The 12,984-nt window shown below is 45.5% G+C and overlaps 1 pseudogene; it reads left to right on the forward strand.

Moving 5' to 3' along the window:
• The first annotated feature begins 78 nt into the window (after nucleotides 1-78).
• Nucleotides 79-12,984, forward strand: part of LOC101349421 (male-specific lethal 1 homolog) — a 13,669-nt pseudogene continuing 763 nt past the window's right edge.

A 12,984-nucleotide genomic window follows, 5' to 3' on the forward strand; every position in this document is an offset into this window, starting at 1 on the left:
CGGGGCCCGGTCGCCGCCACCTGGGTCCGCCGCTGCCGCCGCCGCTGCTGCCGCTGCTCCGAGGAGTCGCGGCGCTTCATGCAAATGCCAGGCTCGCAGCAAACGGGCCCCGCCGTGCAAAGCTCCCGGCGGGCGCGGGCTGGGTGCCGGCGGGCGGGGACGAGCCCTCACACCAGTTGCGCCTCGGGCTCTGCAGACGCCGGGGTGGGATCGGCCTCACGGCCGCGCTCGGAGTGGCACGCTCCGTCCCCTCCCCTTGCTCCCCTCCCTCCCCACCCCTTCGCAGCTCCAAAGGCTGTCGCCGCCTGGGCGAGAGCTCCTCCTGCCTGTGGCTCCGCTCAATGGCTTCCAGAAGGGATCGGCCCTCCCGGGCGGGGAGCTACTGCCAACCCGCGTGCGCTCGGGGTTCCCCCGTCCCCTGCTGCTGCGGAGCCACCTGCCATGATTCGGGCTCGGGAAATGCGCTGCCGCCGGGTTGCAATTTTACAGCTCCCTCCCAGAAATGGGATTTTCTTTTTTTAATGCAGCAGCGAGAGCTCCAGTGTCCCCGGCGGGCGCCCACGCTCTGTAACACTGGGGCGCTCACCCTGACGCCCCCTCGCTCCACGCTCGTATTACCTCATCGTCGCCCGCATCTTCAGCTGTCCGTCAATGATGCAGAAGCCACACCCCCGGGCTCCTCTGGCCGGAGTCCTAGAGCTCAGCTCGTTCGCCCTCTGCTGGCCCAAAGCGACTCGTGTGCAGGAGAATGGCCACACACTAGTTATTACTGCTCAACCTCAACGTCTTCTAAGACCCAGTAGTACAAAGGGATGCAGCAATTTGGAGAATGATGGATTCGTATTGTCTATGCATAGAGCAAATATGGTTTTTATGGCCAATTTAACACTACTAGAGTCAAAAAGACTGCCAAAGTGATTTATTCTGCAGCGTTTCTAAGACCAAAATAATGAGATGCTAGGACAGACACACATTAGACTTGGTTATTTCAGTCATTAATAGTTAACGTGGACAATAGTCTAATATGGATGAATTCTGGCTAAAATTACAGATTGAAATCAGGATTATAGTTCAATCTTGCCATAGAATCCAAATTCTGTTTTGCTGAATTTTCAACCACATAAAACAGTGAATTCATACAAAGTCCAGGATAGCATACAGAAAAATAAAAATAGATTATGTGTTAGAAAGTGAGATTGTATTTTTTCAATAATCATTTTCTTTCATAATACTGTGTGATCTTTTCCATGTTTTGGAAGGTTTGATTCCTTCCTTCCTTCCTTTCTTGAATTACAGATGTCCAGTCTCCCATCATTAGTATTTTCCATCCCTTTTTCATCCCTCTACACTTGCCCCTCCAACCTCAACCCCAGAGTCTGAGATACAAAGCAAAAGAAAATATCAGATCTGCTCTTCTCCCAGCCTCCAAAAGCACCAGGTTCAAGGCTCCCTCTGAGCTTTGTTCTTGTTGGTCAAGCTTGGTACAGCAGTCTCCCAGAACTACCTCCAGAGTCTCTAGTCAGCCTCTCTGTAAGGCCAGTCTCATTACACATTCATTAAAACATTGACTTTCAGAGTTTTATGGACAAAAGGAAAAGGAGTTAAGAATACCTGTGCCACTGTGTCAATCCATCTCCTTGAGGGTTTTCCTCTTTTCCACTGACCTTGTACTTTACCAAGCATGATGTCCTTCTCCAGGGACTGGTCCCTCCTGATAACACGTCCAAAGTACGTGAAACGAAGTCTTGTCATCCTTGCTTCTAAGGAACATTCTAGCTGTACTTCTTCCAAGACAGATTGGTTCGCTCTTCTGGCAGTCCCTGGTATATTCAGTATTTTTTGCCCAACACCATGACCCAAATGGATCAGTTCTTCTTGGCTTGGAAGGCACTAACTATATATTTAAAAAACAGTTGCTGTGGAGTACTCCGACTCATGGCGATCCCACCTGTGTTAGAGTAGAACTGTGTTTCACAGGGTTTTCAATGACTGATTTTTCTGAAGTAGACAGGCCTTTCTTCTGAGGTTCCCTTGGGTAGACTCTAATCACCAACCTTTCAGCTGGCAGCCAAGTGCTTAATGGTCTGTGCCACCCAAGGACTCCAATCATATACTGGAAACAGAGAAAAATGAGTAACAGGTGATTAGACCCAGTGGTAAGAAATCGAAACATGTGTTACATTGGGTAAATCTGCTGCAAAAGTCCCCTTTAAAGTGTTAAAAAGCAAAGATACCACCTTGAAGGCTAAGGTGCACCTGACCTAAGCCATGGTGTTTTCAATTGCCTCATATGCATGTAAAAGCTGGACAATGAATAAGGAAGACTGAAGAAGAATTAACACCTTTGTGAGGATGGAGCAGCACCAGGCAGCGTTTTGTTCTGTTGTACATAAGGTCGCTATGGGTCGGAACTGACTCGATGGCACCTAACAACAACAGCAGCAGACACAGTGGACCCACTATGAGTTAGACCTTGACCATGACATCATTTATTAGCTGCCATCCATATACCCTGACTCAAGTAGGGAGGCTATGATGATACTTTGGGTCCTGGCTATCGTGTAGATTCAAACCTTGAGTCTCAAAATCCTCACAATGTTTTCATATTCCCCTTGCCCGAGTGTACAGTCACCTGAGTAAATGGCTCCAGGTCCCTTTGAGAAGGACTGAGAGAATGGATAATATTGTGTACCAGTGCTGTGATGTTGCAAGGCGATTTTTTCAGGGACCCAGTTTCCTCTTTAAACAATTAATTCTGTGTTTGAAAACTGGCTCAGGTCCAGAGACTAGACAAGGGATGGTGACTTTTAATTGGGGCAACTGCCCTCAGCCTCCTAACGGTTCACCTTGATTCCTTCTGATTGAACAAGTTACATAGTACCCTTGTTGGCTGCCTGTCTAGTTTGTTCCTAAGCACCCTGTGTTCTGATAACCATCTCCATAACTCTGTGTAGGTCACGCCCCCTTGGCTACCACTCAACCTGGCCACTTATAAGGATAATTGCATCCACCTGCTCCAAAGGCTCAGCACCTCTCTTGGCTTCTGTTTTGTGTTCTATCATCCCCATTGCTATCAGTGAGCCTAGTTCTGCAACAGCCTGTACCACTATCAGCCCTGGGTTTAAAGCCACACTGAGCTCAGTGACACTGATGTTCCTCTCGCCAGCACATGTGAGTGATGTATGCTCCGGCCCTTTGCATGGCAGAATCTGAGCAAAGGGCCCAGGCAGAGGGTGACTACTAAGAGGCAGAGAAGCCAGAACTTTTGGCAATCTCCTAGAGCTGGAAATTGGTGTTCAAATCTGGAAAGGAAGTCAAAACTTAAATTCGCAAAAAGAAGGAAGGTACGGAAAAATGAGCTCTAGACAGAGCTGTTATCTCTCTTAAACAGCACAATGCAAGAGGCTAAGAATGAAGCTATAAGCCAATGTAAAGTGGAGCTGAGCTTCCTGTAGACTTACAGTGCTCAGGAGCTACACATTGGTGTTCAGGATTTTGTGAGGCAGGGGACACTAGCAAACATCCCAAGTCCTCAGTTGGGACCCCTTGGAGGGTTACACTCTACACAAACAGCCCACCAGAAGTAGACAGAGACTTGAAATTCTGCAACTTTGTCTCAAATCAGTTTAATCTCCAGCTGGATTGAGATGATCTGATTTCACTCTGTCTATCAAAGGATAAGGTGAACACTCCCTGGAGGAAAAGAGCAAAATCCAGGTGATGAAGCTGGGGATAAAGTTTCCCCCAGAAAGGCAGCAGCCACTTTTTCATATAAAATCAAGGTGTTGCCAGGGCCAGGCTGGCTGAACTCTTCAGTATATTACTTCTGTTTGATTAGCAAGGTCTTTGGGTTCTTCCTTTGTCAGTCAATGAGTTCAAGTGGAACCACCCCAAAATGCGAATGTCAGGCAGACAGGCCTCACGGTTCAGGTAGTCATACAAACAAGAGCTTAGTAACAGGTCAATTGTGGTTGCTGCTGTGTGCCATCAGTCAATTCTGACTCATAGCGACCCCATATGACAGAGTAGAGCTGCTCCATAGGGTTTCCCAGGCTGTAATCTTTACGGATTATCAAAAACATTATCAAAAACGGTTGCAGCAGTACATCAACAGGGAACTGCCAGAAGTCAAGCAGATTTCAGAACAGGACAGGGAGCAAGGGATATCATTGCTGATAGCAGGCTGAAAGCACAGTATACCAGAAAGATGATTACTTGTGTTTTATTGACTATACAAAGGCATTCAACTGTGTGGATCATAACACTTTATGGGTAACATTGTGAAGAATGGGAATTCCAGAACACTTAACTGTGCTCATGCAGAACCTGTACACAGACCAAGATGCAGTCGTTCGAACAGAACAAGGGAATACTGTGTGGTTTAAAATCAGGAAAGGTGTATGTCAGGGTTGTATCCTTTCACCATACTTATCCAATCTGTATGAGGAGCCCTGGTGGTGCAGTGAGTGATTAAAGCACTTGGCTGCTAACTGAAAGGTCAGCAGTTCAAACACACCAGCCGCTCCATGGAAGAAAAATGCGGCAGTCTACTTATGTAAAGATTTATAGCCTTGGAAACAATATGGGGAGTTCTACTGGAGTCCTGGTGGTGCAGTGGTTAAGAGCTCTGCTGCTACCCAAAAGGTAAGCAGTTCTAATCCACCAGCCGCTCCTTGAAAACCCTATGGGGCAGTTCTACTACAGGGTCACTGTGAGTTGGAATCAACTTGACAGCAAAGGGTTTGGGTTTTTTTTTTTTTTGGTTTACTCAATAAAACTATGCTGAGCAAATAATCAGAGAAGCTGGACTATATGAAAAAGAATTCGACATCAGGATTGGAGGAAGACTCATTAACAACCTGTGTTATGCAGATGATAAAACCTTGCTTGTTGAAAGTGAAGAGGACTTGAAGCACTTACTGATGAGGATCAAAGGCTACAGGCTTCAGTATGGATTACACCTCAACATAAAGAAAACAAAAATCCTCACAACTACACCAATAAGCAACATCACGATAAACAGAGAAAAGATTGAAGTTGTCAAGGATTTCACTTTACTTGGATCCACAATCAACGCCCATGGAAGCAACAGTCAAGAAATCAAATGATGCATTGCACCGGGCAAATCTGCTGCAAAAAGACCTCTTTAAAGTGTTAAAAAGCAAAGATGTCACTTTGAGGACCATGACCCAAGCGATAGTATTTTCAACTGCCTCATATCCGTGGGAAAGCTGGACGATGAATAAGGAAGACCAAAAAAGAAAGGAGGCCTTTGAATTACGGTGCTGGCAAAGAATATTGAAAATACCCTGGACTACCAGAAGAACGAACAAGTCTGTCTTGGAAGAAGTACAACCAGAGTACTTCTTGGAAGAGAGGACGGCGAGATTTCGTCTCACATACTTTGGATATGTTATCAGGAGGGACCAATCCCTGGAGAAAGACATCATGCTTGGTAAAATAGAGGGTCAGCAAAAATGAGGAAGACCTTCAATGAGATGGATTGACACAGTGGCTGCAACAATGGGCTTAAACACAGCGACGATTGTGAGGATAGTGCAGGACCAGGCAATGTTTCGTTCTGTTGTACATAGGGTCGCTATGAGTCAGAAGCAACTTGATGGTACCTAACGAAAAAAAACACAATCTTTACAGAAGTAGATCACCAGGTCTTTCCTCCTGCAGAGCCCCAAGTTGGTTCAAACTGATGATCTTTCAGTTAGCAGCTGAGCACTTAACCGTTGTGCCACCAGGGTTGCCTTTATTTAAACCAAAACAATTGCCGTCGAGTCAATTCTGACACATAGCAACTAAATAGGACAGCATAGAACTGCCCCATAGGGTTTCTAAAGCTGTAAATCTTTATAGAAGCTGGCTGCCACATCTTTCTCCTGTGAAACCAGTGGGTGGATTCGAACATCTAACAGGGAGTGATGTTGTACGGGGTCATGGCCTGAGTCCTCTGGCAGCCATTAAGTCTTTAACCAAAGTTGGAATTTTCCTTTCTCCTTTGGGATTTTATAGTATATCTGGTCAACCCAAAGGGGACAGGGGAGAGGGTCGGGGGGGGTGGCAATCTACAAGTCCCACATGACACACTGCCTGAACAGGAGAATTCTCTGACATTCATGAGATGGGGAAATGCAGGCATCTAACACATCACAGCTCTAGGCTGTTCCACACCAGCAGTCCATTGAATCCACTCAAAGGGCCCCATCCACCAGGTCACTTTAGCTTTCCTACCCCCTGCAAATCTTGCCTCCTCCCAACCCATTGCCATCGAGTCGATTCTGACTCACAGTGACCCTATAGGACAAAGTAGAACTGCCACATAGGGTTTCCAAGATTGTAATCTTTACGGATGTCTTGAAAGAAGTACAACCAGAATGCTTCTTAGAAGCAAGGGTGATGAGACTATGTCTCACATACTTTGGACATGTTACCAGGAGGGATCAGTCCCTGGAGAAGGACATCATGCTTGGTAAAGTACAGGCTCATCGAAAAAGAGGAAGACCCTCAAGGAGATGAGATGACACAGTGGCTGCAACAACGGGCTCAAGCATAGCAACAATTGTGAGGATGGCACAGGACGGGGTAGTATTTCGTTCTGTTGTGCATAGGGTCGCTATGAGTCGGAACTGACTCAACAGCACCTAACAATAACAACAGCAATCTTTACAGAAGCAGACTGCCACATCTTTCTCCCACAGAGAAGCTGGTGGGTTAGAACTGCTGACCTTTTGGTTATCAGCCTAGCATTTAACCACTGCTCTACCAGGGCTCTTTGCAAATCTTGCCTAAACCCCATCAACTGAATCAACTCCATCAATTTCCCTTCTACAGGAGCACGGGTATATCAGGGGCTACACAATCCCTGTTGCCCAGGAACCCGGGGAAGTTCATGGTGGCTGAGAGGTAGTGAGGGTGGGGGAGACGACAGTGAAGATAGAGGGGGGAAAACTTAATCGTCAGCCTCCTTCCCTCTCTGACCTCTTGCTCTAGGATCAGTGGCCAAGTGCCAGTGCTAGCTCCTCCCCCAAGCACCTCTCATTGCCTAGTGATACTCCAGGCCCAGGAGCCCCTTTTTGTCCTAGCCCCACACTGCCTCAGCTCTATCCTGCAGCCCTCAGTGCCTTTGACCACAAGGATGCCCACACCTAGTCCTCTCACTGCTCAGGGTATAATGTGACCTGGGCTCTTCTATCCAACAGAGCCATAAAAGTTTGAGCCCTACCCTCACTGAAGTTCTCCAGCATACTCACACAGGTGCACATGGCCTTTGGTTCCTCTTTGGGGACAGGGAGATGGAAGCCCCACCTCTAATCATCTTTCTTCTAAGGCAGTTGAGGCTAGGGTAGAGAAAAAGAGACAGTGAGGGAGACTAGGGAGTAGACTGGCTGCATGCATTTATTTTCAGTTTTGAGTGCTGGTGGTGGTTCAGGTTCAACCAAATAAACTTCTAATGTTCTTAGTCCGCCCAAAACTATACGTCCAATAGCAAGGTTCCTTCTCTCAATGCTTCTGATAGTTTTGGTTTGTTACCTCTGGCTGGTACCCTTTACAAACTTACTGTCTGATGTGTTTTATTATGATATTGTGATTATATCCTGAGCATATATCCTTCCTTCTTCCTCAAGGAAGCCAGGCTCATGTGGGTTAGGGTCTGCTGGAACTTACACTAGGCTTGGAGTCCATGAGTGGTGCAAAGGTTAATGTGCTCTGCTGCTAACCGAAAGGTTGGAGGTTCGAGTCCACCCAGAGGAACTTTGGAAGAAAGGCTTGGCCATCTTCTTCCGAAAAATCAGCCACTGAAAACCCTATGGAGCACAGTTCAACTCTGACACACATGGAGCCGCCATAAGTTGGGACCCCCTCAACAGCAACTGATTTTTTTTTTACACTAGGTTTCATCTAACTCCATTTGCCCCCCTTTGAAGTAGAAACACCCCTGCTTCCCTGTTTGACCTTTGTGAAACCACAAGTCCTGGACTCAGGCCTCCAATCGAGAGCAGTGCGAAGAGACCCAGCCCCCTTCCTGCTCGCTGACTCTGCGTCTTTCCTTGCAGTGAGTGTTGCAGACAGAAGTCAGAGACCAGAGGTTTAGTGGAGGAAACCAAGGAACCTCCCTGAGCTCAGGAGAGACTGTGTGGTGGGAGAAGTTGGTTCTAAGAAGGGTGTGAGGTGTTACTAAAGAAATCCCTTGTTTTGAAATGGGCTCCAGCTTTGAGGACAACGGATGGGCTTCCTTCTCCCTGCCCTTTGGCCTACAGCTCCAACTTCCCCATCTCAGGCTTCTTCAGATCTTCACCTCTCTGACACCTTGCACCTCCCCCCTCCCCGCCCTCCAGGGATATCTGGAGACTAATTTGGACTTAGAGCCCCTGGAGGTCTAGGACGGACTTCCAGGCCCTAGACAGCTCCTCAAGCCCTGTGGCTCCACCCCTGGTTCTGGAGCCAGATACCTATGGTCTAACAAGGCTCCACCACTCAGGATGACCTTAAGCCTTAGCTGCTTTATTTTCTCGTCTATAAAATTGAGATGATTACAACAGCTACTTCCTAGGGTTGCTGCAAGCAGTCCTGGTGGTACAGTGGTTAAAGCACTCAGCCACTAACAGAAAGGTCGGCAGTTTGAACCCACAAGCTTCTCCTCAGGAGAAAGATGTGGCAGTCTCCTTCCATAAAGATTACAGCCTTGAAAACCTCATGGGGCAGTTCTACTCTGTCCTGTAGGGTCCCTATGAGTTGGAACTGACTCGATAGCAATGGGTTTTAAGGTTGCTGCAAGGACCCCCGATGGCACAGTGGCTAAGTGCTTGGCTGCTAACCAAAAGGTTGGTGGTTCAAACCCAATCAGCTGGCTCTGGGAGAAAAGGCCTGGCCCCACCCAGCAGCTCTGGGAGAAAGATGTGGCAGTCTGCTTCTTTAAAGATTTACAGCCTTGGAAACCCATGGGGGCAGTTCTACTCCATCCTATAGGCTCAGTATAAGTTGGGATGGACTCAATGACGATGGGTTATAGAACAGAGAAAGAGTCCCTGGATAGTGCACATGGTTAAACACTCGGCTACTAACCAAAAGGATGGCAGTTCAAGGTGCTTTAGAAGAAATGCCTGGCAATCTACTAAAAGATCACAGTCATTTAAACCCCTATGGAGTGCAGTTCTACTCTGACATACATGGGGTCACCATGAGTTGGAATCAGCTCAATGGCAACTGGTTTGGCTTTTGGTTTTATAAAACAGAGAACAAGTGGCGTCAAGGAGTAGGGGTAGGGGAGGAGTCAGATGGCAAAGCGTGAGGTAATTCTTTGGGATGTTGGAATTGCCTATATCCCTTTACAAGATGGTATAACCAGGTGGTAGTGGTTACAAGAATCTACGCATATGTTAAAACCCAGAGGACTGTACATCCCCCCAAAAGTGCATTTTTCTGTATGTAAATTAAGAAATGAAAAAGACTCTGTAGAAAATGTTGATAAAAGACCAACGGATTTGATCAGAGGTCAGATCTTTCAAAGAGCAACTGTCCTTCCTCTCACCTTTAGAATTCCCATCCCATGTCCCTTCTTCACTTTCTCCCATGCCCATGCAGAAATCTAAAAAGTATTAGATCTGTTCTTCTTCAGACTTTAAATCTTCTAATCAAACTAAAATCAAGATAATTCATAAAACCACAGCTCGAAGAGTTGGAAGGACAAAGGGAAAAGGGGATGGAGAGTACCTTATTCAACCCTCCTGAGAAGAAGTATTATTTCCATCTTAACTTGACTGCCTGGGGTCCATATTCTGGTTCTCATTAGCTGTACAGCCTTGGTCAGTGTCTTAGTCATCTAGTGCTGCTACAACCGAAATACCACAAGTGGATGGCTTTAACAAAGAGAAATTTATTCTTTCACAGTCTAGTAGGCTACAAGTCCAAATTCAGGGTGTCAGCTCCAGGGAAAGGCTTAATCTCTGTCGGCTCTGGAGGAAGGTCCTTGTAATCAATCTTTCCCTAGTCGAGGAGTTCTCAGCACAGGGACCCCAGGTCCAAAGGACACACTCTTCTCCTGGCTCTTGTTCTTTGGTGGTATGAGGTCCCCATGTGTCTCTGCTTGCTTCTCTCTTTTATATCTCAACAGAGATTGGTTCAAGACACAACCCAATCTTGTAGATTGAGTCTTGCCTCATTAACATAACTGCTACTAATTCCACCTCATCAACATCACAAAGATAGGATTTCTAACACACAGGAAAATCACATCAGATGACAAAATGGTGGACAATCACACAGTACTGGGAATCATAGCCCAGCCAAGTTGACAGATACAATTCAATCCATAGCAGTCAGGTTCCTTAACTACTCTGCCTCAGTCTCCTCATCAGTAAAATGAGGATAATAAAATTACCTACTTCATAGGGCCAATGTGATGCCTCACTGGGCATATGTAACATAGTTAAAACAGTGCTTAACCCGTTAACATGCTATATAAGTTTTTAAAAAATTATTATTGCAGATGGGAAATAAAGGTTCAGGAAGTTTAGGTAACTTGCTCAAGGCATACTGGGAATACATATTGGGGTGGCCAGTTTTCAAAACCTGAAATTCAAATTATTTCAGGCTGGCTCCAAAGGGACCATGGAAAGGGTGTGACAAAAAAGCAAGAGTATGTCTTTCAGTGTGAAAGATGGAAAAGAAGAAAATAAAGAAATGAATATTTTGGGAAAGAAATAATGGTAGAAATGAGAAATAAGAGAAAGGCCATGTTTAAAGCTTTTGTGAGTTCACTGGGAATTCCCAAGCAGAAAATAGTGAAGGCAGAAAAGAAGCAAGCTATATCAAAGATCAATGGAAACAGGAAGAAACTTTGTTTTTCCCACCTGTGTCCAATTTTAGCCCGATTTTTACCCAATATTTCTCTATGATGGCATCAGATATTAAACATGGCAGAACAATGCAGCTGAACAAAAACGCCTGGTGACAGGAGTTGTTAACAGCACAGTTTATTTGCAGGACCAAGAAAGCACAGCTGACTCGACATCAGTAATCAGTTAAAGTTGTGAGATACATGTTATGGTAAGCATTGCGTTACAACCCGATCAACAATGATAATTTATGAGTATACACATGTGTATCTATTGTATGTGTGGGTGTGTACTGATTATCCACTGTCAATTTAGTAGTGCCACCACTTCCTGATAGAGCTGGGAACTATTTTTCCCAGAATTCTTGTATGTTCTGGGTTAGAGTTTGCCAATGAGAAAAATTGAGAAGAAATTTGGAAGGTGGAAACGAAGCAGTAGTCACCAGTTCCTGGAAGGTCATGACAGTCAGACAGGACTTTGTAATACCTCCACAAGTTCCCACTTGTAGGCAGTGTATGACACAGCAACTTTGCAACCATTCTGTATGTAACTACTTCGCCATCGTGGTGACAAGACATGGCAGCTTCTCAGACTTCCCTACAACCAGTTACCTTCTTTCCCCTTTCCAATGCTTTAGGCTGACTTCTCTGTCTGCAGTCTTACAGATCTTCGCTCCCACACTCAAATAAGCCCCAATTCCTATATTAAATACTTTATGTCATTACCATTGTTAGTGGCTCAATTTTCCTGACTGAATCCAGGCTGATACTATACTACAGCTATGCATACATATCCTAGATCATCCAAGACAGCTCTAATTTCATTAATAAATCTCGTAACTCCCTAAAAAATCCCAGGAGTTGCAATACTATTAGTATGCCTAAATCCAAAAAACTGACAATATCAAAAGCTGACAAGGGTGTGGAACAAAAGGAACTCTCATTCACTGCTGGTGGGAATGCAAAAATAGTACAACCACTTTGGATGACAGTTTGGCAGTTTTTTACAAAGCTAAGTGTAGGCTATGCACTGTGACTTCCTTCCAAAAATTAGAGTATGCAAACAGGGGGAAAAAGCAATATTACAGTAGAGAAACCTGACAAAGCCTACTTCAACCAGGTGATCAAGGTCGACATCAAGAGTGTTAAATCATGTTAGTAACATGTACCCTTGATATATGGTGAAAATGGACCTTTACTTCTGTGATTTTCCTCCAAGAACCCAAAATCCCAGTCTAATCATGAGAAAAACATCAGACAAATAGAAGAGCATCTTACAAAATATCTGAGCAGTACTTCTCCTACCTGTCAAAGTTAGAAAAAAGAAGGTAAGTCTGAGAAACTGGCACAGCTAAGTGGAGCCTAAAGAGCCATGACGACTAAAGATAACGGGGAATCCTGAACGGGATCCTGGTATAGAAAAATGACTTCAGGTAAAAACTAAGCAAATCTGAATAAAGTACGGACTTTTTTCAGATCAAGGAGCTGAAGTCTGAGAGAGACATGCTCCTTGCTCAGATTGAATGTATGGAAAGGCGGATGCAGCTGGTAAGGAAGGATAACAAGAAAGAAAGCCATGGTAGTTTCAGGGCTATGAAACTGAAGAGAGAGAGGAAACGGAGCTATTAGAGAAAATTAAACTGGAATGCCACCAGAGCTTTCCGAAACATCCCAGGCTCTGCCTCCCAAGCCTTTCTTGTGTGGGTGGAGTGGAAAGACACAAAAGGAAATCCCCATTCAGAAGTACGGAAAGACTCCTGTTAAAAAGGTGGCTCCTCAAGAGACAGAAAGGGCCACATAAACCGAGACTTCATCAGCCTGAGACCAGAAGAATTAGATGGTGTCTGGCTACCACCAATGACCGCCCTGACAGGGAACCCAACAGAGAGTCCCTGATGGAGCAGGAGAAAGGTGGGGTGCAGAACTCAAATTCTAGTAAAAAGACCAGACTTGAATGGTTTGATTGAGACTGGAGGGACCCCAGAAGACACGGCCCCCAGACTCTCTGTTAGCCCAAAACTAAAACCATTCTCGAGGCCAACAGTTCAGACAAAGATTAGACTGGACTATGGGACATAAAATGATACTCGTGAAGAGTGTGCTTCTTAGCTCAAGTAGATACATGAGACTAAATGGGC

The sequence above is a fragment of the Trichechus manatus genome, unplaced genomic scaffold, assembly GCF_000243295.1.
Source record: "Trichechus manatus latirostris isolate Lorelei unplaced genomic scaffold, TriManLat1.0 scaffold00240, whole genome shotgun sequence".
Lineage (NCBI taxonomy): Eukaryota > Metazoa > Chordata > Mammalia > Sirenia > Trichechidae > Trichechus > Trichechus manatus.